Source organism: Phoxinus phoxinus, assembly GCF_949152265.1.
Source record: "Phoxinus phoxinus genome assembly, chromosome: 14".
Taxonomy (NCBI): Eukaryota; Metazoa; Chordata; class Actinopteri; order Cypriniformes; family Leuciscidae; genus Phoxinus; species Phoxinus phoxinus.
In genome coordinates, this window is record NC_136889.1 from 17,024,811 (window position 1) to 17,040,308 (window position 15,498).

At 39.4% G+C, this 15,498-nt stretch overlaps 1 protein-coding gene across 3 annotated transcripts in view; it reads left to right on the forward strand.

The window, feature by feature from the left end:
• The window catches only part of zmiz1a (zinc finger, MIZ-type containing 1a), a 132,690-nt gene that overhangs the window by 35,331 nt on the left and 81,861 nt on the right, over window positions 1-15,498 (forward strand). For all 3 annotated transcript variants that reach the window (XM_079636055.1, XM_079636054.1, XM_079636056.1), the window contains one exon: window positions 2,023-2,146. The gene's annotated coding sequence lies outside the window, so the exon portion shown is untranslated. The remainder of the gene's footprint in view (window positions 1-2,022; window positions 2,147-15,498) is intronic.

Below are 15,498 nucleotides of genomic sequence, written 5' to 3' on the forward strand. Positions count from 1 at the left end.
CGCGAAGCTACCTTTTGATGCAGCCTTAGAATATTGTTCTAAGTAGTTTAGAGCGCAAGTTTATTTACACAAAAATATCTTACCCATCGTCTTCTTCCTTGTCTAATTTCTGTCGCTCTACATACGTCATCTGGTATAATGGAAACGATTGGCTATGAGCTACGTACAGGCGCATTTGATAGACATTCTTAGCACCCAATAAACGGCGCCGGGCATTCGTAAACCACGCCTCAAATACGAGAAAATGTACATGTGGTTCCCAGACCCAAGTCTCAACGAGAATTGGGTCTGGCGTTAGCCAGGCTAGTTAACTCATCCACTCAGTCTGCTTTTCATTGCCTTTATAATTACACTCTTGCAAACTATTCTAACTCAAACTTTCAGGGAAAATGTTTGGTAACACTTTAGTTTAGGGTCCAATTCTCACTATTAACTAGTTGCTTATTAGCATGCATATTAATTGCATGTTTATTAGTACTTCCAAAGAAAGCACTTATTAATGCCTTATTCTGACCATATTCTACATCCCGAATCCTACCTAAACTTAACAACTACCTTACTAGCTAATAATAAGCAGCACTTAGATGTTTATTGAGGCACAAGTTGTAGTTAATAGTTAGTTACTGAGAATTTGACCTTAAAATAAAGTGACCAAATCTTTTTTTTTTTTATTACGACTGAAAGAGTCAGAAATCATGTGCCATGGTGTAGTTCATTTAGCTTTTTACTTCTGCCAATTGTATTTAGGCATCAAGATTCAAAAAGGTTGCTGATTGGTGAAGATAATCATGATGAACAAAACATGTAGGCCTAAGACTCAAACTTTTGTTTGATACAGAGCTTATTTTCTGCAATACAAAAGCCAGTAGAAAAAACAAAATTTGTTTTTTGTTGAGGGAACAAAGGTGATGCTAAATTTCGGGGTGGCCTACATAACTCCATTGGACTCAAACGATTCTTCAGCGTACGTTTGGGATTTTTAGTCAGTCTGATCATTTAGAAATGTCCAAATGATAAGCATGTCAAGTGGTGATGTGGATCCATTTTGGTTAATATGAGGTCCAAAAAACTGCTTGGAAAGCAGCTGCTTAGAAACTTGGCTCTTCTCAGTATGTCTTAACTTTTGCAATCTGACCAGCACAACAGAGACTCGGTGTTCCTGTGTTCGCTCCATCGCGGGCATTGCTGCACATCGCCATTTGCTGATCCTGTTCTCAGCAGCTTAGGACGTATGTGTATCATGCTCAGAGAGATGTGGTGGTCGGCCATCCAATCCAGTTAGCAGCTATCCGAGCCGGGTACGATGAGAGGGCCCAGTCATTATCACTTGCACATTCATGCCACACATTACAGTCTGACCTTCACATCGCTGTCACTCAAAAAACCTCACCCTGTCACATGCCAAGAAACCAAAGATTTTCCACCCCTATCGCTTATACAAGGTTAATAGCCGCTTAATTGGCTTACCTGGCAACGTGCAATCACTTGTGAGGTCGGTAAATTAGATTTGGTGCTGACACATACCACTCTACATGTTTATGGTGCTCTGCTCTCACAATTACACAAAGCATTGGTGTCCGTTTTTACCCTCCGTTTCTCTACGTCCTTACCTCTCAGCGAACTGTGAAGGAGCTCACCCAGCCGTTCAGGAAACGTATCATTTTAAATTGTGGTAACTGCTATATGTAATGAATTTTGGATTAGGAGTAACAAAGCGGCTCTATGATAACCTTTCGGAAGGACGCAGTTTGTGAGCAGAGGGAAGCGGGTTAGGCTACGGCAGGAGTTTACTCCCAGACACCCCAGGGTGGCTGCGTTTGATGTCACTCTAGCTGAAAACTCCCCAGCGCAACACAAACAAAACATGCCGTACCAGACCTGCGCGGATACATCAGTAGAGCGGGAAATGTCATATCGTCAGGGGTGTGCGTGTGAAGTGAATTACTCTGGTTTGGTGAGTGTCCCTGGGAGGATACTCTAATTTCAAGCTGAAGGTGTAACATGTCTTTTATTTCTTCCCAGGTGCAGTGGACCCTAGTTTGGACGGGAGCTCGCAGAGGGACCTTCCCCACGGACTATATGAAGGGACGGGTGGGGAGGGGGAGGGGGGGCTGCTGACATTACTCCCAGCTTGAAGAACACACAGGTTGGCATGCCTTTTAAATCTGACATGTTGTTTTTACAATGTCATGAAGTTTATTGTTGTTCACTTTTAGTGGCTGTAAATTTAGTTGTTGTTCTTTCAGTATAGATCATTTAATGGCTTGCATTTTGTATCTTTTTGCATTTTGACTTGAAGGCAGTGTTGTTTACTGTGCCTTTTTTATCTTTCATACTGACAACCCCATTGATAAGGCTCAAATACCCCTTCTTTGACATCAAACCTGACATGTGTTCCTTTTAACTCTGGCGTTAAGTGGGAAAATCATGAGATTACTTGCGATTTCATTATTAATTTGCCTACATTTATTTTAAGTCACAATTGTTGCTTTATGTTGGAGCTTTGACAGAGGGTAGGCACAAGGACAACCGCACTTTGTCTTTTGCAACACACTACTTTCTGTGCCACAGCTCTGTGGTTTCTGCAGTTTATGTACGTTGTTCTACATATCAGCATCGTCTGTTAAAAAGAAATACTGGTTGACACTTGTTGACGCATGATGTTGATAAGGAGATTTTCAAGTGGTCACTGCAAGTGTATGGAAATATGACTCCCATTGTCTCAAAAAGCATGACAAATCACCAAACAGTAACAGCATTTGAAGCGGCTTAGAACAAAGTACGTAACATCTGGATAACGTTTGACCTTTGTACACTGTCCTCTGTACCGGCAGCGGGTCATTCCCGTCTTCTGCCATAAGCTGAGAGATGTTTACATATCCTGTACGATTATGCCTTTTCATGAGAGCGTGGTGAGCATCGGGAACATGCTGGGTTGATTTGGCCAAATTGGAAGCCTGTGAGTAATATTCGGCAGAACAGACCCGTGCTGGATGGACGTCTGGTAGTGTTTATGCGCAGGGTAGCTGCATCTGCACAGAGAATGCCTCGTACCCTCAGGCCTCCAGCACCTGCATAATGGAACAACAGAGAAGAAAGAGAGGGGAAAGAGATCAAATGACAAGGGCTTGGGTTTCTCACTTCAAATGTTTCTTATTTTTTGACTTGCACCAGGAAAATATTTCCACGACCTCAGAGAGTTGCGCGTCGATATGATGGAGCGGCCTTGTCGCTGTTTCGTAAACATTTGTCTTATTGCGTGTTTGGCTGTTCTCCCCAAAAGCCACTCTTGGAAATTCATGGAGGAAAAACACATTTCTGTGAAACGATCGCAGGGTTGCCTTACACAATGATTTAATATAGCTTTGTTTTTTTCCCCCTTTCTCCCAGCTTTTTAGTCAGGGATTAAGAATTGGGGCAGGCGGGGGCAAGGAGGGAAATAAATAAATAAATAAATAAAGGTGGTGGTTAATCTCGCTTAGTGCAGTGTGAACGCTGAGCAGTGCTGTGGCTTGACAAACATCTGCCTCTCACACAGCCGAGCGGGATCAGCTAAAGCGATTAGCGCGCTCACGTCAGCCTGTGGAGACGGGTGCTTGTTACAAAAGCCAGAACACCAGCCTTTCCTCCCACACTCCACCTGGAACACTGACACCGCAGCACAAGGACCGGCTCACAAACCGTTAACTTTTCACGCATATGCTCCTTTTTACTCTCTCTCAGAACAAAGCAACATGTAGCTCAGAGGATTGAACAATCTGTCGTGGTACTAAAGCAGATGCTTATCACAGCCAGAGTTGTATTTGAAACTTCTTAATTAGCATATATGTAATGAAATATGCTATTCATTAAGGTGTAATTGTAATTTTACACTTGCTTTGTACCGAGACGGGGGCCTCGTGTGATAACGGCTGACCTTTCCGTTGCTGTGTGTAAAGGGAGACTGTATCCTGCACATGCTTTTACAGTTAACCTCATTAAAGCAAAGGAGGGGCGATACTTCCTGAAAGGGGTCTCGACAGCTTTCTTTCACTTTTTCTTTTTCACTTAATTTCCCCTTTTCACTTAATTTCTCTTTTAAATGTTATTAATCTGCATTTTTCTTTCCCAGTAAAATATCTGAACAAGATAAAGATATTTATGGTATTGATTCTCTTCTCTTCTCTTCTCTTCTCTTCTCTTCTCTCCTCTCCTCTTCTCTCCTCTCCTCTCCTCTCCTCTCCTCTCCTCTCCTCTCCTCTCCTCTCCTCTTCTCTTCTCTTCTCTTCTCTTCTCTTCTCTTCTCTTCTCTTCTCTTCTCTTCTAGCCATAAACGGTTCTTCTTTAATACTCTTTGCCTTTCCCTTTCCATTTCCCTCTCTTCCTTTTTTCTTCTCCCTTTAATCTTGACATCCAAGTTCTAGTGTCCCCAGCCGTGGCGAAGGCAGCGATGCTCTGTGTGAGGTTGACTTGGTTTTCCGCCCTCATTTTTCAACAATGTTGTGAATGGCCTCTTATATTGTGTGGCTCCTCAAACAAGGTTAAGTGTCTCCTTGGTGATTTACTTTTTTTTGACAACAATTGATGTATTTATATGTTTTAGAGTTTAATTTAAAGCAATAGTGAGTTTTTTTCTCTCTCAGTTTTATACATTGCTCTGTTTGAGCAACCTGAAACTGCCCCCAAACTTACAATACCGGTTGAGCCAATTTTGTGAGTTTGAGTTTAAGCTGTCCATTTGACTGACTAGTGTTTGTTAACCATCATTGTTTTGGGGCAGTAATGGCACATTTAAGCTGTCAATTGTAGCTATCTCTTTTTCATCTAGACTTCAGAAGGTATTTATGTCTTCATCGTGTCCCATACCACATGGTAGAAGCACAGTAAGAAATGACTTTGACGGGGAAGTTTTCTCTGGGCATGTGTACAAGCCACATGGTGTGTTTGATAAAGAAAAAGGATGTCAGCACTCGCAGGATTAGCTCACACCACAGGAATTAACATCCCAGCTCCTGTAGCACCCAGGATTTCACTTCTCTTTGATATCTAGCCTGCGCAGTTACGGGAGGAAAACGCATCTGAGAGGAGGAATACTCCTGATTCTATATGTTTCTCTTTTCGATCTGTGGGAAGGTAGTCTTTACCTTTTGTAAATTACTGTTTTCTCCGTTGATAATAGCGCTGCCTCAGCCAGAAGTAGCAGTGCTCTAAAACTGTATTTTTTTCAGGCTAAAATCTACTGATACTTTTAGTATTTACACTACAGTAAAGCTATCAATTTAAAATGTAGTTCGCTATTCTACAAGTTACTAAGAAAAAGTAACCACAGGGGGCAATATCTTTAAATATAATTAAGAAGTTTGGGTTTGGTAAGAAATATTATTATTATTTTATATTTATCTTATGCTTAGCAAAGCTACATTTTACTGAATACAGTATAAACTGTAATATTGTGAAATATTATTACAATTTAAAAAAAGTTGTCTTATTTATATAGTTTAAAATGTAATTTATTCGTGTGATGACAAAGCTGATTACTCCAGTCTTCAGTGTCACATGATCCTTCAGAAATAATTCTAATATACTGATTTGTTTCTAGAGAAAAAATCCTAATATTATAAATGTTGAAAACAGTTGTGCTGCTTGCAATTTTTTTCATTATTTTTTTATTTTTGATGAATAGAAAGTTTAACAGAACCTGACTTCTGAATGTTTGATTTAGTCCCGCAGTTTGTTTGGGTGTAGAGCTGGATGCCTAATATACACCAACCAAAAATAAATTGATCACAAAAAGGTACGAAACAAAGCTACTGCCGCTACAATACATCAGCCTCACTCTCAGTCAAGTAATGCAGCTTTGCCAAGAATTGCCTATATACTGGCACTTTGTTGTTGTTAATGGAGGTTTGCCATCAAGTTACTTTACTTTTTTTTCCCCCATTGTTGGCTCAGATTAAGTTCAACACCCTTTTTGAATGGAAGGTGTTGAAACAAGCTGAAATATCCCTTCTACCCATGCCAAAAGTACATTCATGAAGAGCACTGACTGTGCAATGCGGGACAGATGTGGGGATTCCTCTGGAAATTTGTCTTTTGTGTGGAAGGGAAATGAAAGCTTAGGCTGGGATGTTCTTCATCTCACTTCTGGAGGTGAAGAGGCTGAGGATTGTTCATCTGTGTTGCGTTTATGCCAATGACAGCTAGCATCCTGATAGGGCTCCGAGTTTGACACTATGCCAAAACTGATACACTGTTTCAGTGTAGCATACATTTGAGCGGGTCAGTAGTCTTGTAACCTATTGATTTTAGAGACTCAGAAACAACTCACTGGAAAGATAGTTTTTGTGTATTTTTTTGGAACTCTAAAGTGGCATTGTGATTTTGGTGGAAAAGAACGACTAGTATATTATTAATCAGTTCTCTTTTTATGCTCCACTCTGGATATTAAACCCCAATTGTTTCACACATGTGTTGTCATAGCAGTGAGATACAAACTTTTCCTTTGTCAGCTACTCGCCAGTAAAAACATTTGAATCATTAAATGTACAGACGTGTATGCTGCCCTTGACAGGAAGCTATATGATTACAAAAGATGTTTTCTGTTGGCCTGCCAGGCCATGCAGCCATGATGAATGAGTGTAATATACAGTGCATCAAGAGTGGACACATGCATTAATGTCTCTCAATAATTTGAGCAATACATTTCAAATGCTACTTGCACTCAGGGGCTGATTGTTTCTGAATGATTTAATCTTGTTGAGTTGTCTCCCGCCCGTTCGTGTCAATAAACAGGAAAACAATGTGCTCATTTGAATAATATCACAAATTGTGTAGTTCCTGGCAGTCCCGGGCTGTGCAGTGTGAAGAGTGCCAGCCCTCGGGGTCTGAGTGAACAAAAACAAATCACTGCATTGCTTACACAATTACAAACCTGCGTACTATTCATCTGCACAGGATATGCGAATTACTTATCTGAATGCGTCTCCAGATATTATCACTAGCACACAGTGTTGCACAGATTGAGATGTATGAGATATAGGTTCTTGAAGCATATCGGTGTGCATACGCATAAGAGGAATCTGGCTGGTTATTTTAATTATAATAATACAGTATAAAATCTAAAATTAACCTTTTTTTCAGTTTTATCCTTTTTCAAGAAGATTCACAAAAGAGCTATTGGTTTGAATAAGACTCATTTACCCTGAATCATTCTGAGCCACTCACTGAATTATTGTTTGGTTCTGTTGTACTTTGTACATGCACTCTATTCACATATTTGGAACTGTAATCAGTGTAGCATTTTCTTTTCATAATCCGATTCAACAATCTACAATTTGAACTGATCCTTCGATTTGTTTTCCTTCAGACATCTAAAAAAAAGTAATCCGGCTCTTAAATGCTTCACTTTCGGAGCTGGTGGCTTCATGGTAGTTGTTTTGGTTGTGGAGCCCTGGAAGAGCTTGAGAGCTATTGGGGTGGAGACTGAACTCAAACAAAGCCTTGAGTTATCAGAACATACTGTCTCATCCAGCTGCACTGATTATATGAATTCCTCTCATTTATTTGCTGGTGATTTAGGGCGTTCACAATGTTGGTGTTGCTCTCTGGCAAGACTATCTGGAGTTGATTTACGGATACAGTCTGTTGGATAGAAAATCTGAGGCCATTATGATTCTGCCCAGACCAACATTAAAAAGTGTATTTATTGCACTTCCAGGTTTTATGTGTGATCCGAAGCAGGCGGCTTGCCCCAGATTGGATGCTCTCATTTGACAAACCTCCATTTTGCTTGAATCTGACAGCAGTCATCTCAATGCATTACATCCAGCGTACGCATACGGCTCCTCCAATCATATATTTTCATTCTCTCCATCCAACTCTGTGATCTTTATAGACTCCATAAAGAATGACAGATGTTTCTTGGTTTCCCTCACCCCAGACTCCCCAGGTTGGGTCTCGGTGACACCTTTTGTTCAAGGCCCCCAGAAGGACCTGCAGAGGTGGGGCGACATACAGAGCTGCCGTAACAAAGCAATTAAAGAGCTGCGGTGATGGGGAAATTTTATGGTATCAGAAGGATGTCTATGAGGAAGGAGGAATGTGGTACGCATTTTAAAGCAGCCAGCCATTCAAGATCTGAATGAAAATGCTCCCATCTCTAGCGAGACCTCCTGTAGCCCCACGCCTTCCAGAGGAGGAGAGCTTGAAAGACATCCAGACTGAGTTTAAGGCCTGTGCGCTCCTGGTAATGAAGCACAGAGAGGGAGGGAAGGGGCCTCTGGTATGTGTTTAATTAGCAGAGGGTCTAGCTAACTGACTATTAAACTCCTGATTACAGTGTGAAATTTCACTTAAATTAAGGAGTTCAAGAACTCTTGGAAATTGAAATAGTGGCGGGAATAGGACAATTGCTCAAGTAGGTTGCTTACTGGTTCTTGGCTCGATATTTATACATTTTATATTATGTTATTAGATATACTAGGTTTGTATATTTTTATATTTAATACTTTATAAATGTATTAATAATAATACCTAAAAATTCATTTTTGTAATGTGAAAACAGAATAAAAAAAAGTAATTAATAAAAAAAATTGTACTTAATTGTAATGTTTTATGTTATGCCTTTTAACTTAGCAAAGAAAATTCTCAATGCATTGTTAATGGGAATTTGAGGGGAATATTTGCCTAATTATCGTAAAATCTCTAAGTCCTAAAAATAGGCTTCATTTTCTTTTTGGGGTGAAACATGACTTGGATACTTGTAAGAGTGATATATGAACATTTGGAGTTTTGAAGCGAAGTTTAATTACGTTACGTTTAGCTATAAAGATTATATGTCACAAGCTATCTGTTGACGTTCTCAGATACTTCACACATGCACAAGCGCAGTTTCAACTGTTTTGAGAGGCAAATAGCTGCATGGCTGCGTGAGCTGCTGAAGATTGTTGTACCGTCCAGACCCAGATACCAGAGAGTGAGTTATTCCCTGCACCGTGACCTGATTAATTGAGAACGTCTGAGGTTGTCTGTGGGTTGTGTTCAGGCTCCAGTCGCCGCCCTAACCTCATCCATCTCAAATGCTTGTGTCTAAAGGTTGGCCTCCGAACGCTGACCCCTCGCCTCAGCCGCAGACAAAAAGTCAGTGTGCTTAAGTTGATTGAATGAGAGAGAGCAAGAGAGTGAGCGCGGGATCAAGAGAGAAAGATAACGCAGAGCGAGTGAGAGACAAAAAGAGGCAACATTTAGACAGCTGCACGCGTAGCGCCATGTATCCATGTCTGTCAAAGGAAGATATTTCTGTCTCCTTAGTGTGGCCCGCAGGCTGCCAAGCAGGCCATCTCGATGTCATCACAGTCACCCTGCTGTCATTGGCTAAAAAGGCCTGGCTGCGTGCGTGCCTGAAGAACAGCATGTGCTGGAGTTAAGGGCTCTGCTAGCCCAGGCCTAATTGGAGTGCGTCAGTCAGGCAGCTTGACTCATCGAAAATTACTGGGAGCAGTGCGCTTAATAGGAAAGCAGAGAGGAATGACAATAAGGTCATGATACCACCACATCCAATGGCAACGATCGCATTCCAGGCCTGCAGTAGCTATATTTTATGAGCACCCCATGATAACGGTATACGCGATAATAGGCGGTCACATGGCGTTCAGAATGAGCCCTGTCTTATAGATGCAGTCAAGGGTCCAAAAATAACACTTGTGCCAAATGCGAGTAAAAATTGGCTTGGGTGAGGACTAGGGGTGTAACGGTAAATGTGTTTGTCCTGAATCGTCACGGCTCAGACGACGAATACAGTCAGTCACGGGATCCACACTCCAATCCAGAAGGGGGCGCCAGCGGTAATGCAGCTCTTATTACTAACCGACACAACAGGAAAAAAGCAGAAGAAGAAGAGATGATCTATGCACCAACCCCCAAAAAAGAGCTCAGATGCCACGCAAGAGCTTGCTAGTAACCTATACGCAGAGATTCGATACATTTTTGTGACGCGCTTTACAAAAGGAAACCGGGACTGCAGAAAGCAGCATCCTGTTTGTTTTCCTTATTTTGCAAAAGCACAATGTTTTGTTTTTATTGTGAGTTTACACAAATAAATCTAGTTTTGAATGATTACCATAAATGACAGAATATTTTAAGTTGTGTCCACTGTTTCTTTTTCATTATTCTATTTATTTTGTGTTTTTATAACACGAGATGCTTTTTCAGGTTTGTAGCTGATTGTGACCAAATACCTTTTTGTTTTTTTTGTTCAAAAATGCAAGAATGCATTCTGTTTACTGCTAAGTGCTTAATACACTCTAAAGGAGGCTGTACTGTACCAACTACCTCAGGGAGGACTGGATGCCGCTTGCTGGAACAAACTGTAATTTGCACTACTGTCTGTTTAAAATAAATGAAAAGAAACCTAGCATTGGGGATTTGTTGCTTTTTCCTGTTGTACCGAACTCTTATCGAATCGTGACCCAAAAACCGGACTGTGACTTCTGTGTACCGTTACACCCCTAATGAGGAAATAGTCACTCGCCAGTTGGGCGGATACTTTATTAGGAGCTACAACATATGTGGTAAATTGAATTGTAAGAAGAGTCTGACCCTCGCTTATTTAAGTGGCGTGAGCAAATCGAATCATAGGTTGTGACGTACGTCTTTAACACCATATATTTATATGCGTTTATTTCTCAAACTCTTCCTCACATTAAGGCATCAAAATGATGATGATAACAATAATAATAAAGTTTTTTAATTATTATATTTAATACTTAATGTTTGTATATGCCTATTATAAATGTTTGTGTTTTAATTTGTTTTAATTTAATAATAATAATGTTGTACTTTTGTTTTTTTAATATATGTATAGACCTATTTATATTATTTGTATATTTATATTGTATTCTTTTGACAATGAGATTATTTAGCTTTTATATTTATTAAAAAATCTAGTTTACAGTCCCACCTTCAATATGCAATGTGTTGAAGTATCAGATATATCTGAACTGTGGGAGCTTAATTCTATATAAAAGGATGAGAGGTTTCTGGTCAGTACCACACAAACCAAAATCAAATCTCAAATTACATGTGATATCATTTGTAAGGCCCATACATGACACGATTTTTGTATTGTCGGAAATTGAAACGTTGTTCAGTGCTTCCTAAAGATTGCGTCGTAACCTCATGGCACACATACTTTCGTGGTGAAACGTGAGGTGGGTGTTTATGTTCTTTAGGTTAACATGGTTATCTGCGGAGGAAACCTGGCCTGCTGGCTCTGTTCTGATGAGCTGACTTCACTCCGCAGCTGCAGAAATGTTCCCTCTCACTGAGCTGCAGGGACATGCCAGTATTTTCATTCCTAACTTCAGGCATTTCCGAGCTCTAACAAAGAAAGTGCGAGGTGATGAAACTAGGGTGGAAGCTGTTATCCAAAAGCACCAAAATTATTTGTCTGTGGGAGCAGTTGATGCCGAATTCCACAGAAGCTCTGTTAAGGTTGCTTCAGAAACATTTCATGCTGTTTCTTTACAGTAAGATTATTTTCTTGAAGACATTGAAGTCTTTTTCTTTCATATTTATTTGAGATATATCCTGACACAAATATTCCACCAAGTATTAGAGACCTGGACTACTTGTCACGCAGGGTAGATGCTAAAAACTGTGACAGCACTAGTCTGAATGCCACATCAGCACATCTATTCCTTCCATTTAACACTCCATTGCTTTACTGTATGTTTTTTTTAACTGGCGGTATTGGAAAATTACAAGCTACTGTTCAAATCACCATCTTGTTTTTAATCCCTTTGGGAAACCGCTTCCCTCCTGTGTAATGCTGGTGAATCCTGATCCGGAATCCCACTCATTTTTGTCGAGTTACACTTAATCTTCTCCCATTGACCATTGGAAAGGCTCCTGCTGGGGATTGACAGGGAGAGCCTTTGACAGGCGGATACCAATAAACAGGGAATTGCCCTTCCAGAGAAAATAGCTTGGTAATTGTTGGGTACGTTCAAGCTCGGCCGCAAAGAAAAGGCTGGAGTGAGCCTGTGCATTTTTCTGCCCTGCGTCAGGGTTGTAGATGTGTCAGCAAGTCCCCCGCTCTTGTGCGCATGGCTGTGGTTGTCTGCTCAACTTGGCCCGGTGCTGGAGGCCCAGCTGAATGCTTAGTGGTTGGCAGGATTGGCCGCTTGCCTGTATAACTGGAGTTTGAATGAAAGGGGCCTTGTGAACTTTTGGGCTACTGTGGCATTTTCCAGCTGCCGAGCGAAGTAATTAAAAATCTTCAGCTACATTGCATGATACGTGCAGTTAAAACGTGCTCGGTTTGCTGGAAACGCATTGATAGACTAGTTATTAGATATTGTAGAAATTGTGTTTAAGTTTCTGTATTAGTCTTGATCTTTACCCCTTTCTCTATACTTAATTTTGTTCATGGTTCTCTCTTGGTTTCATGTGCACACATTTGCACTTTGCATGGCTGAACCTTTGACTCCGTTAGTCTGTCTGCTGCCAGTTATGCTTTTTAAATGTTTGATGCATTTTTATCAAACACTTGTTTCCTATTGTCTCTGCTTTCTGATTGAGAGAGAAAAAAACTGATTTTTCCTTTAAAACCTGTAAATATTTCTAAATTCATATTTCCAGATTTGATAAAATCATGAATAAAAAAAACATTTACATTCGCATTATTTTAAAATGTATTTAAATATAATTATAATTTTAATTAACATTTAAATTATTATATTAAATATTATTATTAATATTAGAAACTCTTTTATATGACAATATTTTATTTTAAAAGTATAAATATAAAAGTGAATAAACTATTTTTAAATATTATTAATATTAGAAACACTTTTATATATATATATGAGAGAGACAATATTTTATTTTAAAAGTATAAATATAAAAGTGTATAAACTATTTATAATTATGTTAAGAATTCTAGTAGCACTAATAATATTATTAAAATGAATATTGATAATAATAATAATGAGTATTATATACTTTTTATATCTATTTCTATACGTAAACTAAAACATTGTCATGCAATTAATTTGTTTTTGTTATGCTAAAACATTTCCATCTACAAAATGTCCTTATTTTTGCAAACAAACTCTGATATCTGTCATAAAACCTAAATCTGGAATCTTGAACATGGAAAAACATGTGACTTTTACCCTGTACACTGAAATGAGCTTTTTCTTCCCCACTGATGACCCTGTTAGAGTTTATCTTGCCTTCCACAGTTACTGAGTAAATTAGAGCTGCGGAAAACATGGTGACAGATGTCTTACATCACTCTCATGTGATTGGCTGTGAGTTTTTTATTGTCTGTGTGTAGTCTCATTATCCACTGCCCCTGGAAAAGAGCCTAATAAGGCAGACAACAGTCTGCAGTCTCTATTGAACTGTACAGAGAAAAATAAAGGTCTGCACCACATGTAAAGACACCTGCTTGCTAATTTCTATGTTTGCAGAATGCTCGTTGTGCTTTTTTTTCTTTCTTTTTTTTTGCCGTCAGAGAAAATATATGCTTTGATTTTGATGCAGGAAACCAATTGGGGAAAAAAAGATGTCCCTCCAGCGGGTTGAGCCCTAAATGAATTATTCAGATCTACATGTTGTGTGTTTTGCCGGCCCATTCTGCTTAATGGCATCTTTTATGGCACGCATCAGAGACGACTCCAGATGTAAGACAGCCTCGGCATTTCATCTTTCTGCATTGCCTCACTGTGTGGCCGAGAAACAAAGCTTAAAATGCTGGAATTCATTTCACTTTTAGCCTCCCCCTAATAAACGATTCGCAAATCAATGGCTGCTTTTGTCATGTAATTTGTTTCCATGCTCAGTTTTGTGATAATGTTTTGCAAGCAAGGCTCTTTGGATCAATATGAGATTGAGGGGGAAACACAAGCCTGGCTTCTATTTTTCTCTTCAAATATTTGGAAAATGATGCAGTTGGTGCATTATCTTATCCAGATTCCAGAACCATTTAGCTTGATAATGGAATGCTAGTTTTTGTTCAGATAAGTACTACAGAAGTGCATTTGAACATGCAAATGAAAGACAATTCATATTTAAATTTGATGCACATCATTAAGAATAATCAGTGCAAGAACGTGCATGTAAACAGAAGTTTAAGTTGATGTAAAGTAAACTTTTTATTGTCTAAGGGTCATAAACTGTTTTGGCAAAACAGATTTTAAATGTGCACAACACCAGAAAAAAACTCGCAATTCAAAATCTGACGCAAACGTGGTTTTCTTGCATTGTTGGTTTTTTATAATGAGCTGATTTTTGAGTCATCATCAGCGCTTTGTTTTACATGTAACAGCACTCATCTGCGGTGTGCAACACCTTTGTGTGTTTGTGTTTGTGTGTGTTGTGCCTGGTCTTTCCTCAGCTGCACCTGCACTAATTGTAAGTGTGCAGCTGTGATGTGAGAGCCGTACTCCAGCTGGGAGAGCTTGTTGAGCTGCCACACAAACCCGGCGAGCTAAACACCCCAGTAAGTCCCTCCTTGACTCAGTTAATGAGTGTGGAGCGCAGACAATACACCCCAATCCAACAGCCCATCTGAGCGCCACTGCAGTCCAAGAACCGGAGGAGGTCGGCCATAGACCACTCTCAGTTTGTGCTCCGTGACCGTGAAAGTGTGGATAATCAAGCCTTTGCTGTCTCGGCCTCCTGTATCCCGACTGTGTCTTTCCTTTATTGTTAGTATCAGTCCATCTCAAGGGTTCCTCTCACGCTGAGTGACTCCAGATCAGTCATCCAGCCCGAAGGTCATATTTTCTTAATAAGTAAATGATACTCTGTGTGTCACAAAGGTTTCATGTTTATGCAGGGCTCAAAAATAAGGAGTTTTTTGGAATTTATTATTATTAGTTCTTTTTTTATGTTTCAGAAAGACATGCAAGTTTTCTTTATATAAAAGTATCAATTCATTGTTAATACTTTATAATTAATTAATTCAAGTATATCAATAAATATTAATAAATATGTTTTTTAAATAAATGTATTATTATTTTAATTATGTATTATTTTTAGATATTTTTACTGGATGTTTCATCAGATGTGGGTTTCGATTAACCTAATTGTACCAATTAAAATGGCAGTAGCCCATTGAAAACTGGAGCAGTCCTTAAGGAATAACCTGTAACATCCTCGTGTCTAAACCTTATTTCAGTAAGTCCTTGGGCATCTTGTCCGGGATAACACTGCTGGATGTTCTCTGAGTAGGACGTTAACATGCACTTCACATTTTGTCTGTTCTCAAATGCTTAATGCAAGAACTGTAGAGCATTTTGTTAATTAAAAGGATATGTCCAATTTAATTAGGCTCAAACGTAAGAAAATAAATGAGAGGGTCACAGCAGCCAACCAGATTTGAGTGTAATTTAATGGCATACTGTGTGGAAATTATTATTATTATTATTATTATCATCATCATTCTGGTATCCGTATTCACAATGATTTGACACAATTACAATATTCTGGTAGAATATCAAAAGTGGTGTG